We start from the raw sequence: 20,420 nt of genomic DNA, 5'->3' as shown, positions 1-20,420 counted from the left end.
TGCAAGAGGTGACCAAACCAACCAAAAATAGAGTTATAACATGGCAAATTAGTGGCAAAAACATGCTTAAACCAAACTTCAAAAGGGTGGAAAAGCATACTCATTTGATTGGCCATCAACACAAGCAAGCAAGATACAAGGAGAGGCGATGACCCTCCCCTATTTTGGACCTCAAAACCACCTTTCTACCACTGAAATTCCTCTAGAATTCAGTGGTTAAAGGGCCAAAAGGAGATGGTTTCAAAAGCTTTAAAGGATAGCCCAAAAGCTTAGCAAATAAGCAATAAAAGAGGTTGGATCACCCCTAAATCTAACAAGGCCTTAAACCACCATTTTAAGCACTTCAAAATAGAGGTTTTTATAGTTGACAAGTAGGCCTAAAACAGCTTGTAAAGGTGGCCAAGATTGTGCACAAAAATAAGCTTAAAAGAGAGAGATGCTCACCCTTGAAGCACAACACAAGAACAGCCACTTTTGTTGAGCCAAAACCACCTTTTGGAGCTCAAACAAAGTCCCAAGCTACCTCAGCCCAAAGATGATCCACTGTTGTTAAGGGTTGATAGGTTGAAGATGGTTGTATACAAGCTTCTAGCACAAAAGCTTAAGAGAGAGAGAAAACTAGAGAGAGGTTTTAGAGAGAGAGGCTCCCAAACCTTTTGCTAAATTGTTCTAACCCTTGAATATGAGATATTTGGCTTCAATATATAGCAAAAAAACAAGCTTTGGTCAAAATATCTCCAAAAGGGACAGCTAGACCAGCTGGACAACAAATATTAGCCAAAAACTGCTTTCTGCCATTAATGGCCAGCACTTGCTCACTGTTGACCGGCACTTTATCATTGTTGGCTGGCATGGGGTCACCTATGGATGGCAGGGGGCTGGCATTGGCCATTCATGGCTAGCACATGGCCAAAAAATCCCATTCATGGTCATAAACTTCCACCTCTGGTTGGACAGAAAAAATCTACTTTTTGGGCCCAACTTCAACCAGACATATCTCCTTCATCTGGACTCCTTTGCAGGTCATTCTTGAGCCTAAATTAAATCCATGGAAGTATTATTTCCAATGGTGGTAGCCTCACATCAAAATTCTAAGTGTGAAAAAAGTTATGCTCATTTGAGTGAAGACTGCTCAGTTTTGATCTTACCGGGATTCATGCCAAACTTCTTCTCCAACTTGTTTTCTTCTCTCCTCTCCCATTTTCTTCAACTCCAAACCCCTAAACAAGGCGTTTTGAAAGATTTTTAAAAAGAGTTCATCTCTCCTTCATTCATTTCCACTTTGTCTTTTGCTCAGTTTATCGAAAAGCACAACATTTAACAAAATGCGAGCGTCGGAACATCGTAGGAACTTTTTCAAAAACTATTTTGAAAGAGAGGGTTTTAAGGTCTAAAATCTTTTGATCAAGATCATTTTGGTCCAAAAAGGGGTATGAAGTTTGGATTTGACTCTCTTCTTGCCGAAGAAATCGAACCCTTGCACTGCACAACTTTCACCACCAAGTAAATGATCAGTAGCGCCCAAGTCTTAAGGGCGGTCAAAAATGGGGTGTCTACACCGGGTTTTGAGATCTTTTTTGACCTTCAGTTTTCGGGGGATGAAGTTGCTGAAGAGCAGACAGACCCACCAGCTGAGGCTGAGCAGTGCAAGGAGGATGAGTCCGAGAGCATAGAAATTGAGGTGGGGGTAACACTGTCTTGTCTCCTCTCAGATCCTCAAATCGTACCGGAGTGGTTGGGGGATAACTTCTAAGTTTCCATGATCAGGAATCAAGCAGCTGTAGGCCCATCTTCTAGCATTCTTGATGCATCCATCGCACCCTCCCTTGTCTGGCAGTACGAGGAAAGCTTTTTGTCAAGCAGTTCCGGGTCAGGTAGTGAGCCGAAATCTAATTCCACTGAGTCTGTGGAGTCAGAATCAGATTCCAGCTCTTTTGAGTCTGAGTCCGAGTCCGGTATTTCTGGGGGTGATAACTCAGATGCCACTATCCTGTCCAGGTCGTCTTTTTCATTTTCCTTTAAGTCTGTTGTAACTGAAGGATCAGACGAACTGGATGTTGTTAATAAGAAATGTACAGTTGTGGCTTCTGAGTACTTTTCTGCGCCTTTAGTTTATTGCATTAATCAGGACTTTCAAAACTTTGATGAAAACGATGAGGACGAAATTCCTCCGATTTTGAAACATTTGCTTGATCAAGAGCAGGAGTGGTTTGTAAAACCTTTGGTTGATGAAATCACCTCAATTAATGTTGGTACTGAGAAGGATCCGCGGCTGGTCCAGATCGGGTCCATATTATTTTTTGAGGAACGCGAGTGCTTAGTCGCTTTATTAAAAGATTTCAAAGATGTTTTCGCATGGTCCTACGAAAACATGCTTGGAATCGATCCTGAGATTGTACAGCACCAGATCCCTCTTGACCCAGAGGCCCGACCTGTTAAGCAAAAGCTCTGAAGGATCCGCCCGGATTGGGCTCTGAAAATCAAAGTAGAGGTCACCAAGTAGATCAACGCAGGGTTTCTGTTAGTATCTGAGTATCGAACTTGGTTGGCCAATATAGTTCCTATGCCGAAGAAGGACGGCAGAATTCGGGTATGTGTGGATTTCAGAGATTTGAACAAAGCCAGTCCGAAGATAGTGGAGTTCACTGCTGGGCATGCGCTGCTCTGGTTCATGGATGGGTTTTCAGGCTACAATCAGATTTTGTTAGCACCCGAAGATAGGGAGAAAACTGCTTTCACTACCCCGTGGGGAACCTACTGTTATAGGGTGATGCCGTTCGGTTTGAAGAATGCTAGGGCTACATATCAAGGGGCTGCAACCACAATTCTACACGACATGATCCACAAAGAGGTTGAGATATACGTGGACGACATGATTGTCAAGTCCAAGGAAAGAAAGGGCCACTACACCGCCTTGCAGAAATTTTTCCAACGGATCAGACAGTATTGGTTGCTGTTGAATCCTTAGAAATGTACTTTTGCTGTTACAGCAGGGAACATGCCGGGGTTTTTAATCACACATAGGGGCATCGAGGTCGATCCTTCCAAAAACAAGGTCATCTTAGAAATGCCACCACCAAGGACTGAAAAAGAGGTGTGAGGCTTTCTGGATAAAGTGTAATTCATAAGACAGTTTATTGCAAAATTAACCTTGACTTGTGAACCACTGTTTGGTCTCCTGAAGGAAGGAAAGAAGTTCCAATGGGATGACTAATGCCAAGTTACTCTCGAGCAGATCAAGTAATATCTACAGAACCCACATGTGTTGTCGCCGCAAGAGCCAGGGAAACCGTTGATTCTGTACCTATCAGTGACCGACACGACAATGGGCTGCATTCTTGCACAGGAATCTGAGGATAAGGCAGAGAAGGCTATCTACTACCTAAGCAAGAAAATGCTGGATTACGAGACCTGCTACACTCCGTTGGAGAAGGCTTGTTTGGCCTTGTATGGGCTACTAGGAAGTTGAGGCACTACCTGTTAGCTCACTCTGTAATACTAGTTTCGAGATTAGATCCCATCAAATATCTCTTTGAGAAACCAGCACTTACGGATAGGCTAGCCCATTGGTTGCTTCTTCTCTTCGAATTTGATCTGAAGTACATGATGCGCAAGTCTATGAAAGGGAGAGCGGTAGCGGAGTTCCTAGCCGATCACCCGGTGGAAGGGGATGAAGCAGTAGAGTATCTGTTCCCGAACGAGGCCATTCTGCAACTTGAAGAAGAAACTTGGACTATGTACTTTGAAGGAGCGTCAAACCGGTACAGGTATGGGATAGGGGTGTTGTTGATAGCACCCGACAATTCCTGCATACCCTTAGCCTTCAAGCTTCGGTTCAAAGTATCGAACAATGAGGCAGAGTATGAGGCATGTATTGCTGGACTAGAAGCCGCCCTGGAACTAGGGACAAAACGGTTGGATGTCATCAGGGACTTGAACCTTGTTGTATCTCAAGCTAAAGGAGATTGGAAAGTTAAAGAAGAAAAGATGAGAATCTATCACCATACCTTGGACGTTCTGATTCCTCGGCTTGAGAAACTGAACTTCGCTCATCCGTTAAGAGAGAACAACAGGTTCGCTAATTCATTAACAACTCTATCTTCTATGATAGACATCCCTCTTGGAGTCCGGATGCATCCAATCATCATTGAACAGAAATTCGTGCCGGCCTATGAGCTGATTGCTACCATAGACAAAGAACAAGATCAAAACCCCTGGCACCACGATATTTGGAACTTCTTAGAAAAGGAGGCTTATCTACCAAGGGCAAATGCCAAAGACAAAAGGGCAATTCGAAGAATGGCTGCTCAGTTCATCGTCTGCAAGGGTAAACTGTACAAGTGGGGTCATCTTGGGATGCACAAGCTGTGTGTTGATGCTGAAGAATCTAAGCGCCTGATGGAGGCCATCCATGGAGGAGAGTGCGGAGTGCACATGAGTGGGGTAATGCTAGCCCAGAAGATCCTTAGACAGGGTTATTACTGGTCAACCATGGAGGGGGATTGTATTGGCTTTGTTTGGTGATGCCACAAATGTCAAATCCTTGCAAACCGCATGAACATTCTGCCGTCGAAGCTATACAACATGACTTCACCGTGGCCATTTTCAGTCTGGGGGATTGATATGATTATGGCAGTCACTCCGAAGGGGTCGAACGGGCATGAGTACATTCTGGTAGCGATAGACTACTTCACGAAGTGGGTTGAGGCCCAATCCTATGCGGTGTTAAAGGCATCTCATGTTGCTAAGTTCATGGGGAACAACATCATCTATCGCTATGGGGTCCTGAATGAGATTATTTCAGATAATGATTCCCACTTCAAGAAGGAGGTGATCGACTTGTTGGAGAAATACAACGTGGCTTTTCATAAGTCATCCACATATCGGCTGCAAACCAATGGAGCTGTTGAGGCCCCCAACAAGAACATCAAGAACATTCTGCAGAAGATGGTGGAAACCTATAGGGACTGGCCAGATAAGCTGTCGTTTGCTTTTTGGGGCTACCGGACTTCAATTCAAACTTCTATTGGGGAAACTCCGTACTCCTTGGTCTATGGGATGGAGGCTGTTCTACCTATCGAAGTTGAGGTTCTGTGACTGCGGGTTATTGCTGAGTGCCAGATAGCTGAGGCAGATTGGCAGCAGAACAGGTTCGAAGAACTCATGTTGTTTGACGAGAGAAGGCTGAAAGCACTGTATCACGTCCAGGGTTATCAACGAAGAATTGCCAGGGCTTTCAACAAGAAGGTTAAGTCCAAGAATTTGAAAGAAGGGGATCTGGTGCTTAAAGACAACTAAGCTCCCATCAACGACCCTAGGGGCAAGTTCAACCCCAATTGGACTGGTCCCTATATCATCAAGTTTATCTGGTTAGGTGAAGCTGTCATTCTAACGGATTTAGATGGCCTTAAGTTTTCCTAGCCAGTCAACATGGACAAGTTGAAGAAATACTATCCCTGAGCGGCTCGGTAGGCTGAAAACCTGAAAGGGCGACATAGGCAAAAATTAGAGCACAAAAAATTTGAAATAGTAAAAATTGAGCTCGCAAGGTTGAAAACCCGAAAAGGGCGGCATTGGCAAAAGTTAGAGCACAAAAGGAGAGTGTTAATACACGAGTGAACCTGAACCAAACTATGTAAGGCTTGATTCCCATCTTTGGGATACGTAAGCAACTTCATTAAGAAGTCCAGCCATAAACACTTCCAAATCAACTTTGTCCATGTGATCATGTTGGTCATCTTTGTCTATTATGCATTCAAGAGCTCAGTTGTGATCTTCAATACAGTGTTATTCAGACTAGGGGCAACTTTCCAGTTGTTGGGATTCGGGGTTGTGCATCTTGAGGATAGATCTCAGGCGTGTCCAGTTGTGATCCATATCGAAAATCGTTTTGAAAAGTTTTAATAAAAGTTGATTTTGTTGAAATTAATCTTTTTACAACTTAGACCATTTTTAGACCAAACGGAAAATTTTCAGTACCCACAACCTTCAATTTCATTGATTTCAATACAGAGTTCTCCTACTCTTGAATACAAATTGAAGTTGCTTTTTATTACATTCATAAAGAAACTTGAAAGTATAGATTAAAGCAAATAAACTCGGGGTATGGATAAGTCAGGTGTTCCTGCGCTCCCTCTTAGAGCTTGTGGAAGCCTCTGATGCCAAAGTAGGCCCGGTTTGTGCTTCTCCGGTTTGTGCTTCTTCATCGAGCCAAGCTATGCACTCACTGGAAAGGGCACAACTGAAAGTGGGAGTGGGGGCCAGGAGTTCTCTCGTCCTCCATACTGTGGCATACCAAGCTAGATGTGAGCCTCGGACTGGAAATGCAGTAGGCTACTTTACCTTATCTTTCAAAAAAGTCTGATCATGTCCAAACTGGCGCCAAAATCGAAATGGAAAATAGAAGCCACAGTGTGTTAAGACGACCAACTGAATGCCCGGTTGGCAAGACATGCTGTAGCTCATCACCGGCAGATTAAGCCAGGGGCAGCGCCAAGCAATGTTGGCAGCAAATAGGTTGCACATCCATTCGCACCACCATCCCTTATCTGGGGCATCAACTAGTCGTTGCCGGAAGAAATAGCCCCGTGCTGAATATGCTGGGCATGAGTCCACCACTTTCAACTTGTCCATCAGCCATATCTGGAGAGGGATGAAAAATAAGAGAGAGTAAAGAATAGAGAAGTGTACGTGGAGAGAAAAGTGAGAAATGGTTTTGAGAGAAAAACAGAGCCTAAGGGCCGAGTGATGTGAGAAATACACATATGAAAAGGGTGGGAAACATTACTTGTAAGAGTAGTGGACTCCTTGCGAATCTGGTTGTCTCTCGGCGATGAAAAGCTTCCAGACCCATGAGAGTCTCAGCTAGCGTCATGCCAATGCAGCTCTTGCCCTCTTTCAAACCTTAGGCAACCTCAATCAAACAAATGCTGGACCCTCCAAAGCTAGGGGCAAGCAAAAATGAGATAACATACACAAGCAAAGGGCATGTCGCCAAAAATCGTGCCAATGATGATTGTCGCGGTCATCGGCATCAGAAAATCGATGAATCAAGCTGGGGATGTCCAACTCCCCATCGCGAATCAAAGACCGAGCGTCATGCAAAGTAAGCCCACACATCCGTCCTAAAGCTTGAATGTGGCGAAAACGGAATTAGGGCAAGATCTCTTTATCGCGCCAAGATTCCATCAAAACTTGGAAATCTTCAAAAGTAGGACATATCTCTTGTCCGCCAAAGTTAAAGACATGAGTTATCGGGTTCCAACACCTTGCCGCGGCATGGAGGAACGGAAAACGCAGCGGTGTGCAGCTCAGCATGAATAGTGCATTTATTCCGAAACCCCGAAAATTTAACTTTTTTAAGCCATCCAAGTTTGCAATCCAATTTGTGAGGTTTTGCGCAAGAAATGCTTCCATTTAGGGAAAAAAATGGAGTTGAAATGAAGGAACCACGAAGCTGGAACCTTTATAGAAAATAAGGGGTGAGTGGAAGACAGGTGGCCAAAATCTGGAGGTTCCTGGCCTCACTGGCCGACCGGCCCCTTTAAGTGGCTAACACATCCTTTGAGTGGCCTACAGCCACTCTTTCTCTCCAGCAAGCAGCCTCTGGTCCTCCTGAAGTGGTCGAAGTGCTGGAAATTTGTGTCTTGTTCTGTTTCAGATGCGTTCTGTTGTTCGGTTTTACTCTTTTTGTTGAATTTGCTTCATTCATCGAGTTGTTGTTTTACTTATCAAGTTGTTGCAATTTGTTTCTCGAGTTGTAATTATTTTGTTTGGCCTGCCAAGGTGCTGTTTTGTTTATCGAGTTGTTTTGTTCTTTTAGTTGTTGGTTGGTTCACTACCTGATTAAGAGCAATGCTATTTGAATGTGCAGTTTTCAAACAAAAATCAATCTCATTTACATGTTGTGTGATGTGATGCGATGCGATGCGCTGCTTAGAATGCAAAATGCACCACTTTTTCAATCAAAAAGTTGTTTTCATTCCCGATCATGGTTTCTTTTTTACAAAAAGGTACAAGTTTTAAAGAAAATAAAACTGCCTAAGGCTGTACAATGTGCCAACACTACTAGCAAAAAAAAAAAAAAAGCAAAAGCATCTGAATCAGTGCTATCTAGCTCAAGATCGAGAGGCCCTCTTCATCCTCTTCCTGGGCTCAACAAACTTCGTACCATTGCCATCTGCACTGCTATCTGAACCAAAGCTGCCATCCTCGGAGCCCCCCTCGGCATCATCACCACCCTCAGAACCTGAGCCGGTGTCGTCGCCACCACCCTCGGATGACTCTGACTGAGGACTCGCTAGCTCCTCCTCCCCACTAGACTCGTCATCACGTCTGACAAGCGCCCGACGTCTCCCTCGGCTGCATGCCAGAATCTCTCTTTGCCACTTGAGAAGGCTTAGAGGGTCCTGTCTGCAAGGGTGTGACCTGAAAAGACAGTTTGAATTTATCAGCAAGTATCAAGTACAAGTGTGGTATGCAGAGTATGTGCAGAAGTCAGGTACAATGTGTGCATGCAGTATGTCGTGTCAAATGTGATCTATACATACAGCGAATTAGTGCAATGAAGTGTTCAGTTTCGGTATATCAGCAAAAGTATGATAAATGCAAGGAAACTGGAAAGTACTGGAATCCCGTAGGAGCTAAGCATGGTCTCTCTCCTCAAGACCATACTCTCAAGTGAGGCTATCGCCTCGAGCAACCCCTCGACATATCCTACGGAGGGCTGCAAATGCAAGATAAAACCATGAGTAAACGAATGAACAAATATTTGAGCAAAGTTGAAATAAATGAAAGTTGTAATGCATAGCAGTGCTGAGTTAGAAGCCTTGACATATCGATGATCTGGCAATGGGGGTTCAAGTGGAATCTGATAAGGTGTCCCATACCACCAACTTGTCAGCTCTGTCGGAGGATCTGGCCATCCAGAGCACTGCCTAGTGGGAGGCATCCCCCTAGCCCTACCTCTCGATGCTCTAGCCCTGCTCGTCGAGGGGACGTCTGCAGCTCGGGTACTGCCCGACGAGGGAATGTCAACAGCTCTCCTCATAGGGACACAAACACCTGTCAATGGGGGCATCAGATATGTATGGAGGTATGTCGTGTACTCCCCCTCCTCGAGGAAAAGGTTCGTGTCAGCACCCTGCATGAGGTCGCTAACCTCCTGGGAGGAGAGACTCTTTGTGGTGCGCATGTCTGATAAAGGCGATGAAGGGACTGCCTGAAGGGGATGGCCTAGTGTCTGGAGCATGAAGCGCTCTCCGAGAAACCAGGCTCTACCAACCGGTCTCTCAAACAGGATCTAGTACCGGGAGGCGGCCTATGCCCCGGCAAACTGGAACCGAGAGAACCCTGGCATCGCTAACCAAGGCTGGCAAGTGATCTGCGGATAGCAGGTGCATGAATTGATTAGTTGCCATTAGATATGCAAAATGAATTAAAGCTGAAAGCATAAAGACCTGAGAGTTCTAGATTACCTCAGTCGCCCACACTGTGTCGAAGTAATGCCGGAGATATGGTAGGGTCTCTCGGGGCCTCGACAGGCATCTCCCGTCATATCGGTGTGAGCAAGGGACCTCGAGAGGTGTCTCCACCTCGAACTCAGGGGCTAGCGCCGGGAAATAGGCATACATCCATAACTATGGAAAAGCGAGAAAATGGCAGTGAGAATACAAAATACACAGATGATGCAGAAAACAAAACCTGTATGTAATGCAGAATGCAGCAAATACAGGAAATGTAGTAAGCAAGAAAATGCAAAGCAAAAGCATAGCAGGAACTGCAAAGCTGAAAAGTAAAGCATACCTCCCAGGCTCTCCAATAGTCGCCTACTCTTTCCCCGCTCCTACCGAAGACCGAACTCATATAGAAATAGAGGGTAGCAAGGCCAGCGCCGCCCCAATCATAATACCGGATCTGGGACAGGTCTACCAGAGCGTTCAGAAGAGATAGCTCAATCGTGTTCGACCTGTCGGCGAATAGTGTGGTGCCGATGAGGTACATTAAGAATCCACGGGCATACTACTCTATGTCCTCGACAGTCATGGGCTTAGTCCCTCTGAAGTGGTCCGAGAACCATGTGTACTTGGCTGTGCTGGATCGAAAGATGGGTGGGTGTGCTCCCAATAGGTAGATCCAGGCTGCCTCCCACTCCCCCATGTCTGGGTCATATGGAATCGGCCGACCTCCCACATCGAGGCCTGTCAGCATAGCGAAATCATATGGGGTCATCGTCATGTCCCCAGTGGCAGAAAAGTGGAAAGAGTTGGTGGTGTCCCACCACCTCTCTACTAATGCACCCAAAGCAGTCTTGCTCGCCGTCAGATGCGAGAGCCTTGTGCAAAATAGGCTGAACCCTGCCTCATCAACGATATGCCGGACGCCATCTTGGAGGTCTGAGTACCACTCTCTCGCAAAGGTCGATCCATACCCTCGAGTGAAGCGAGAGACCACCTGTATTCAGAATGAATAGAATGCTGTGTATAAGCTGTGTGCAGAATGAATAGAATGCTGTGTATGAGCTGTGTGCAGAATGAACAGAATGCTATGTATGAGCTATATGTAGAATGAGCAGAGTACTGTGTGTAAGCTGTGTTCAGTATGAGCAGACTACGGTACGCGAAGTGTGTTCAGTAGAAGTAGATGAAATACAATGCAAAAGTACAAATTATACGAGAAATGTAAAGTACATTGCAGAAAATGCAAAAGTGCAGTGCATACCCCGGGTGCGTCATGGGACAGGTGGGACTCTGGCTGCCGTAGTAGCAGGTCCGCGGGTGCGCACCGTGCAAAGTCTGTAAAGTGACGAACAGTACTTGGTGGTAGTACGTGCTCCTATGGGTGATACCTCTCTGGGTCAAAGGGCCGGATCCTCAACGGCAATGGCATGATGTCAAGCTCGTCCTCTACTCTCGGGAAACCCCCATCGTGTGGGATATGGTCCGCCATATGAAAGGGAGTTGAAAAGCAGGCAAAAATGAGCAAAATGAGCAAAAATTGCCAAAAGTTAACAAAAATCAACTCTCGGGAAGAGAGAAAGTCAAAGAAAGTCAAAACCCGAGAAAGGGTACCAAACTCAAGACAAGTTCGAGAGAAACATACCTTAAATGGTGAAAATGGAGAAAGAAGCTCTGAAAACAAATTATGTTCGGTTCAAAGTGAAGGAAACCAAAAGGTTTTAGCGAATCAACTTCACATGGGGTGTTGGAAAACGCGTGCAAAGCTCGGATCTAAGAGGAAAAAGGGTCTAGGGAGGGAGAGCAAGAGTTTTCAGCACTAGAGGTGTGAATGAAATGAAGCTTGGAGTTGTTTATTTAAAGAACTGAGGCCAAAAGACTAATTTGCCCCGAAATTCTGTAAACTGGCCGACTGGCCACTTAAGTGACCTATAACCTTGAAAAGTGGACGACAAGTCCCTGGGTGGCCTACAGGCATTCATGGTTGTCCCTTTGTGTTTTTATGTTATTTGGAGTCCTTGGCCCTCGAGAAAGTGCAAGAAAACTTCACTATTTTCGGCTCAAAGTGCCCCTGCGGGAGCTTCGATTCACGTCTTTAATGCACGACTCATCGTCAATCGTCAGGAGCGAGATGTATCCTTTTTAACATGTTGTAACTCTCCGATAGGTAAATCGGAAGCTACCGTTTAGTGGCCTTTATCATACGTAATTCGGCTGCTGCATAGGGCATACATTGTTTTGTTGTTACATTGAATGTGTTTTGAATTCTTGCATTGTTATGCACACTTTTCACTTGCATTGTTATGCACGTTCCAGTTGCATTGTTATGTACCTTTTTACTTGCATTGTTATGTACGTTCAACTTGCGTTGTTATGCACCGTTCCACTTGCATTGTTATGCACCTTTTCACTTGCATTGTTATGCATGCTCCAGTTGCATTGTTATGCGCTGTTCCACTTGTATTATTATGCACCTTTTCACTTGCGTTGCTATGCACATTCACTTGCATTGTTATACACCTTTTCACTTGCATTGTTATGCATCTTTTCATTTGCATTGTATTTGCATGTGTTTATCTCGTATTGAAATTGTATCTTGATGTAACGTTGAACATGTGTTTCTAGTATGTTGTACCTGTCAAAGTTTCTCTTTTGTGCAGGCACCATATTGTATGTACGGTTCATTTGAAGCCTACACAACCAGACAATGTTGTATGTGTTTTAGTTAGAGGAACTCCAGGTAAGATCATTCCTGCCCCCTCAAACTCTCTTGGTTCGGTTAGAAACATTGGGACGAGCGCCCGATGTTCATATCACCCTCCGGTGTTCGCACCACTGCCTCTCTCCTCTCGCGTTTGACACGCATTTGGATACCTCTCTCCTCTCGCGTTTGACACGCATTTAGATACCTCTCTCCTCTCGCGTTTTACATGCATTTGGATCTTTCTCCTCTCGCGTTTTACACGTGTTTGGCTACCTCTCTCCTCTCGTGTTTGACACGCGTTTGGATACCTCTCTCCTCTCGCGTTTGACACGCATTTGGCTACCTTTCTGCTCTCGCGTTTGACACGCGTTTGGCTACCTCTCCTCTCGCGTTTGACACGTGTTTGGATACCTTTCTCCTCTTGCGTTTGACACGCATTTGGTTGCCCTTCTTCTCTCGCGTTTGACATGTGTTTGGTTGCCTTTCTCCTCTCGCATTTGATACGCTAAGAGGTGTTTTGTTTGAGAGTTTGGGTGTTCCCGATAGTCGTTTTTAGTCTTTCCTGCGTAGGCCGTAGTTAAGATTGTAATTTTTTTTTCTTTTTTCTTACATCCTTTCTGCATGAGATGTAGTTTGGTTCGTGTTTACTTGCTTATGTATGAGTTTGCTGTAGCATTTCTTTGCATACCATTTGCATCTAGATGTTTCATTACAGCTTTCTTTGCATGATCATAAGTTATGCTCTTGCATCATGCATGTGCATTTGCATTTTTCCCCAGCCCGCGGGCGCATCTGTATTATCTTGCCTACTTATCTAAGTCTTTGGCCTTGTCAAAAATGGGTCATTTTTGGGCTTTGACATGCACTCCCGTCATTTCATGGCTTATGAGTTTTGTCAAAGAAGGGTAACTGTAGACACCCCATTTTTGACCAACCTCAAGACTTTGATGTCATCGTTTGTGCACTCGGTGATTGCGCATGTTTGTGCTCGTTATGAGTTTCTAGAGCTTTCGGCTGAACGCCTTGTCTCGGGACCTCTTAACTCTCTTCTTCTTGGTTTGTTTTTTGGACGATGCCATGGTGCCTTTTCCTGGGAGGAGAGAGAGGCCTGTAGGCCACTTTTTGTAGCTATAGGCTACTTTTCCCTCTTGTAGGCCACTTGCAGTGGCCGGTAGGCTAGTTTCAGGAGCTTTCGGCTGAGTGCCTTGTCTTAGGGCCTCTTAGCTCTCTTCTTTTTAGTTTGTTTTTGGACCATACCTTGTTACCCCTTGCCTGGAGGGGGGGGGGGGGGAGGACCTGTCGGCCACTTTTGGTAGGTGTAGGCCACTTTTCCCTCTTGTAGGCCACTTGGAGTTGTCGGTAGGCTAGTGGAAGTGGCCGACGGCCATTTTTTTGGTTGTGCAGATATTTTTGGTGCCAGCTATTGGGCATAGAATGCATCCGCCATACACATGTATGGAGGGATGGTAACAAGCTTCTAGCTTGTCAAACAAGCTTGAGGCTTGTAATTCTATATAAGGGGAGCTGTCTCCCCCTTCTAAGGGGTTCAGATTTTTTCGAGCAAAAAATCTACTCTCTCTCAAGAATTCTCTCTCTCTCTCTCTCTCTCTATATATATATATATATATATATTTGTGCTTGAAAGTGGGAATTCTTGGTGCATTTGCAAAGGGACTCTTGATCAAACACCTCTACCTTGAAGCTAAGGTGTTTGGAGGTCTCATTTGGGCTCTTAAAGACTGATTTTGGCTCAGAAGTTGCTGATTTTAAAGTTGTGCTTCAAGGGTGAGTGTCTTCCCTCTTTAAGCTTTATTTTGATCAAGTGTTTGGCCACCTTTGCATGCTGTTTTAGGCCTAGCTTTCAACTACAAAAACCTTTGTTTTTAAGTGTTAAAAATGGTTGTTTGAGGCCTTGTTTGAGTTAGGGGTGGTCTACTCCCTTTTGTGGCTTATTTTGCTTTGCTTTGAGCTATGTTTTAAAGCCTTTGAGATCACCTTTGTTTGGCCTTTTCACCACTGAATTCCAGAGGAATTTCAGTGGTGGAAAGTGTGTTTTGGGACCCAAAATAGGTGGGGGTGGTCCCCCCCCCCCCTTTGTACCTTATTTGCATGTGTTGATGGCCTCACTCTTTGGCATGTTTTTCTACCCTTTTGGGGCTCCATCTTAACATGTTTTTGGTCTTATTTAAGCATGTTATAACTCTATTTTTGGTTGGTTTGGTCACCTCTTGCATTCTTTATACACTTGTAGTGTAATCCTACTTGCTAGCCTAACGTGCTTCATGTCTTAGTCTATAATTCTAGCATGTATTGGCTCCACTCCAGCATGTTTTTGGCCATTATTTAACATACTTTAACTCTGATTTTGGTTGGTTGGGCCACCTCTTGTTTTCTTTTTGCATTTGTAGTGTTATCATGCTCATTAGCCTAGTGTACTTGGTGATTTGGCTTATCATTCTAGCTTATTTTGGCTACACTCCAGCATGTTTTAGGCATTATTTTGACATGCTTTAGGACTGTTTTGAGTGGTCTTGGCCTCTTGGGGCTTGCTTTGTATAGCTATGACATAGTTGGCTTCACTAGTCTTGTGTTTTGAGACCCCTAGCATGCCTTATTTGTGATGTTTGTGTGATATGGCATCATTTGGTATGTAATTTCAGAGCGTATATCCTTGCCATGCTTCCACTTGAATCACTCTTTAAGTGCTCTTGAGAGTTAAACTTTGTGCCTCACTTGCGAGCCATCATTTGAGCATGCGTTTTCTTGCCTTTCATGCTATCATTTCAGCCCATTTTAGCCACTGTTTCGGCATGCATGAGGTCTATTTGGGGCTAGATTAGTCCTTTGAGTATGGTGTTGCAAGGTTCTAGTGTTATGCTATTTGCTTGCTTCAATGCTTTCGAATCCGAGCATGTCTTGGATGCATCCTTTTCATGCTTTGATGTCATTTAGCATCCTATTTGAGTGCTGGAATATGTGCCATTGCATTCCATCTTTCATTTGTTTCATCACTTTCGAAAGTGGTCTTAAGCCCTTTGTTGGTTTGAGCATGAAATTTAGGCGTTCATGCCCAATGCTTTTAGCCTTCTCTTGAGGGTTTCTACTAACCAACGGCATGATGCTTCTTTCATGCTCAAGATGCTTGTGGCTTGAGCCATCTTTCCCCTTAGAGTACTTCTCACCATTGGACCAAATCAATTAAAGGATTAATTGGTAAGCTTAAAATGTGTAAACAAAATTGGACCAAGTGAAACATGCCAAGATAACATGTTTGTGTTGCATTGCATGTGTTTGGATCGAACGTTAATCCCAACACAAGAAATGAGAGACGTTTCATACTTGAATTGATGAAACGTACCACATTTCTTAGTCGCCGACAACCTTGATCGTGCATGATAAGGTGGAGGTTCATCGAGTCTTACTCGTGCATTCATTAACTTGTACAAACTTGGCTTATCGGCTATCGTGTATTGCGATGCTTGGTTGGTGGCCCGAGAGTCGAGTACCACACTCCTTTGAGCTTGAGAAATGATAAGGAGGGTGGTTGTACACACATAGTCTGCAAAGACCTTGCTTTCCTCTGTTGTTCCCTGTTTGCAACAAAATTGGGGAATGCAAAAGCAAGTGGCCGATCGGCCAGAGCAAGTGGCCTACCACCTCTTTAAGTGGCCGACAGTTCTCAAGCTCAAAGGTGGTCAGAAGTTGTTCTGGTTCTGGAGCAGAAACAGCCTGCAGATTGGTTCGGTGTTCAGGAATCAAGGCGAATGCAAACAGAGGCAACCGGTGGCAAAGTAACAGACTTTCGGGAGGAAGTGGAGCAACCGAGCATGCATGCATCCCTCGCTTCCTGAGGCCGTTCATTTAAATTGCTTAGCTAATTAGCTAGTTAGCTTAGTCTTTTTTGTAATTAATTAGTTAAGTGTTTAATTAATTAATTCGGTTTGTAACTGATTAGCTTAGATTAGCTAGTTATTCAATTTGTTGTAATTAATTAGCTAGAATAGTTAGTTAATTAGTTGGTTTGTAATAGTTAGCGTAATTAGCGCAGCTAGTTAGCTCTCTTTCATTCGGACCCTCCATCAAGAGGGCAAATGTCGTAGTAAGGGTGCTTGCGTGTGTGAATGTCTTCCAACCCCACGTCTTTCTCCTTTTTATTTACCGACTTTCAGTGGTTAGATTAGGGCATATTTCGATTAGCATACCTTATGCTTGCATGCGTGCATCATTCATTCGTCTTGCATGCACCGGGCTCGGTGCATCATTCAAACTGCATTGTATTTCAATACTTACTTGAATATGTGTTTCAAAGCATGTTACCAAGTGTTGCATTCGTATGCCATATTAGATAGCCGAGCCTATTTTAGTTGCATTTTGCATGTGTTGCATTAGGCATCTAACATAGTTAGGATTTATGCATATTTCTAACTAGTTTTCTGTTTTGGCTCGGAGTACACTGTAAGTGTTTATGCTTTAGCATCCTTGCATGTGTGTAAGTGACTACCATGATCACATGCTTACCATGAGGCTATTTTCTTAAATGATTAACTGCATGAATGCCTGTGGATGAAGGCTTCATTACTTGAATTGGAACAATTCATCAAAATGTGAGTTTTAAGCCCACTTGGAGTGGCAAATCATCATGTTTTAAGCCCACCTTGTTTGGTGGCAAATCCGCGTTTTAGCCTACTTGCGAGTAGCATCTTCAAACTATTTTCGAAAAACAAACATGAGATGTTTTGTTCCAAATCGAGCGATTAAGTCTATACTTGTATGTTGTGCGCATCACATAGTAAGTTAGCTAAATAACCGGAATAAGAACACATGTGTTTTAAAAAACAACATATCATGTTTAGTAGAGGCCGATCTTTAATCGGGCGAGTGGGGGTGCTCATTTCAGGACCTTCCCCTCTCGTACCCAAGTTCCCGAGCCGAGGCAACTTTGGGGATGACGGACATGTGGCCTTAGGTGGCGACTCTGAAATTTGGCAAAGCAGTCCATGTGTTGGCGCTTTTTGATTAAAATCGATTTTGCAAAACGATTTGCCAGATTTGGACTCTTTGATGATTTATCAATCTTACATTGCACTTTGTGAGATTAGATTCAGAACCGTGACGGGAGTCTGAACTGTAGTAGCTAAGAACCTAATTCGCGGCCTCGTACGCGGAGCGAGTTCGGGCGGTCTACAGTGCCTTCCTCTTTACATCAGAAGATCATGATGGCCTTGTGCAATGGAGAGACAGAGGAGATCAATGCAGACCCTCAACCCTTCATAGCTTGTGTAGATTTTGCAGAGGCCAAATTGTATATTGAAGGAGTGACACCACTTAGTATACTGAGAAAACCTGATGGATCAGCCGAAGTGACGGCTGATGAGGAATTAGCACACCTGAAGCATTTAGTCCAGGAAAGTGTTGATGAAGAGTTTGTTGCTAAGGATGACAATGGTGCCTAGTTGTAGGCAAAGAGATGAAACCCAGGAGGCCAGATCTTTGGCTTTAATTAAATTCTCAGTATTGGATGTAAAATCAATAGTCCAGAAGGTGCAAGAGCAAGAGAAAGAAGCCATGATAATTGGCTGCAAGCAAGAGTAGCAACAGGTCAGATTTTTGGCCTTAGATAAATGCTGTGCTTTGGACATTGAAACAAAAGTCCAAGAGATACAGGAAGAAGAAGCCTTATAGACAAACTTTGTCTATGAGGATGAGGGTAAAGATGTTGAATCAAAGAGTCTGGGAGCAGGACAAAGCAAGGAGATTGCTTCCAAGACAAAAGAAATAAAAAAAGAAGCATCAGTGAGTTTCCAGATGCAAGACCGTTTGGAAGAAGTGAACTTAGGGGAAGGCTCCATATAGCAACCCACCTAGATTAGTGCTTGGTTGAATGCTCTTGACAGAGACCAGTTGTTGGTGGTCTTGAAGAGATATAAAGATTGTTTTGCATGGTCTTATAATAAACTGCCAGGATTAGATAGGTCATTAGTAGAACATAGGCTCCCTATGAGGCCTAATTTCAAGCCATATAAGCAAAAACCAAGAAGGATGAGTCTTGAAGTGATTCAGAAGGTCAAGGGGGAAATTCTTAGGCTCTTTCAAGCAGGCTTTATTAGGACAGCCAGATATGTTGAATGGCTATCCAATATTGTGTCTGTAATTAAGAAGAATGGTAAAATGAGGGTATGCATCGATTTCAGAAACTTGAATTTAGCAACTCCAAAAGATGAGTACCCTATACCCATAGTAGATTTATTGGTGGATAGTTCAGTAGGGCATAAGATTTTATCAATGATGGATGAGCACTCTGGTTATAACCAAATCTACATTGCAGAAGAGGATATTCACGAGACAACATTCAGATGTCGTGGGAACATTGGTACCTTCGAGTGGGTTAAGATGCCATTTGGTTTGAAGAATGCTGGGGCTACATACCAAAAAGCTATGAACACTATCTTTCATGATCTTATTGGAGGATATTTAGAGTGTTACATTGATGACATTGTAGTAAAATCCTAATCCATGGAGGAACATTTGTTTCACTTGGAAGCAACTTTTGAAAGAATGAGAAAGTTCAAGTTGAAACTTAATCCTCTCAAATGTGCTTTTGGAGTATTAGCTGGAAACTTCTTGGGCTATGTAGTACACAAGAAAGGAATACAAATTGATCAGAATAAAGCCAAAGCTATCATTGAAGCCAGACCTCTATCAAGTAAGAAAGAATTACAAAAATTCCTTGGATAGGTTAATTTTCTTCAAAGATTCATTTCTAATACTGCAGGAAAAACTAAAGTATTTTTTTCCTTATTAAGGCTGAAAGATGAAAAGGAGTTTGTGTGGACAGCAGAGCATCAAACTGCTTTCAATGGAATCAAAGCCTACTTGGCCAACCTTCCAGTGCTGATGCCACCAAAGGGTGATAAGCCCTTGAAGTTGTATCTAGCTGTAGCAAAAGATTCACTGGGAGTTTTCTTAGCCCAAGACAATGAAGAAGGCAAAGAGCAAGTAGTTTATTATCTTAGTAGGTTTGTAAATTCTTGTGAATGTAAATATTCAGCTGTAGAAAAGCTGTGCGTTGCATTGTATTTTGCTGCAATGAAATTAAGATACTATCTTTCGCCTACAACTGTCTTAGTAATTGCAATTATAGATTTGGTTAAATATATGTTATCTAGACCTATGTTGAGAGGAAGAATTGGCAAATGGATACTAGCTTTATCAGAATTTCATTTAGAATATGTCCCCCAAAAGGCAGTAAAAGGACAAGTTTTAGCTAATTTCTTGCCAGATCATCCATGTCAAACAGAAAGCCAAGAGATAATGGAACTTGGTATGGTCAGTGTTAAATCATGGCAAATGTGGTTCGATGAATCAAAAGCCAATGGTCTAACTGGAATTGGTGTCGTGATTAAGTCACCACTAGGGGTAGAAACCACACATGGTTTAAGAGTGGATGAAATTACTTGTTCCAATAATCAAACTGAATATGAAGCTTTAATAGTGGGACTCGAAATACTTATTGGATTACAAGCTCATGCAGTTGATATATTTGGAGATTCCCAATTGGTAATTAACCAGGTGAAACGGATTTTCAAATGTCAAAGTATAAACATGTCGTCATACTATGTTGTTGCATTACATTTGCTTTCTTAGTTTTAGATAGCAAATGTAACTTATGTCCCCAAATTCTTCAATAATAAAGCTAATGATGTGGCTCAAAAAACTTCAAATTTCAAGAGAATGGATAGCACTCAAAGAAACATAAGCCAAACAACATATCAAAAGGTAATACCACCTTTGAATAGAAGGAATATGGTCTTAGAGGTCAATCATAATGACTTACAAGAACAAGATTGGAGGCATCCAATAATGCAGTATCTAGCTGGCACATCTTCGAAAGTGAGAAGAAAAATCAAATTGCAATCCATGCAATACATTACGTATGGTAATGCTCTCTACAAAAGGGGGGCAGATGGGTTATTATTGGAATGTTTAGGTCCAAAGAAAGCATTGACAGCCATGGCTGAGGTTCATGAAAGTATCTGTAGTGCTCATCAGCCTTGTGTGAAGATGAGATGGCTGCTTCAAAGACATTCCTACTATTGGCCAACCATCCTTAAGGACTACTTAGAATATGCAGAGGTTGCCAGGCATGCCAAAAGCATGGCACAATAAGGCATGTACCCATAACTGATCTGCATGCGGTTGTGAAGCCTTGCCTATTTAAAGGATGGGCTATGGATATGATAGGGAAAATACACCCACTCTCT

This window comes from Camellia sinensis, chromosome 2 (genome assembly GCF_055761805.1).
Source record: "Camellia sinensis isolate YWXY chromosome 2, ASM5576180v1, whole genome shotgun sequence".
In the NCBI taxonomy this organism is placed as follows: domain Eukaryota; kingdom Viridiplantae; phylum Streptophyta; class Magnoliopsida; order Ericales; family Theaceae; genus Camellia; species Camellia sinensis.
This window is presented reverse-complemented; position numbering follows the sequence as displayed.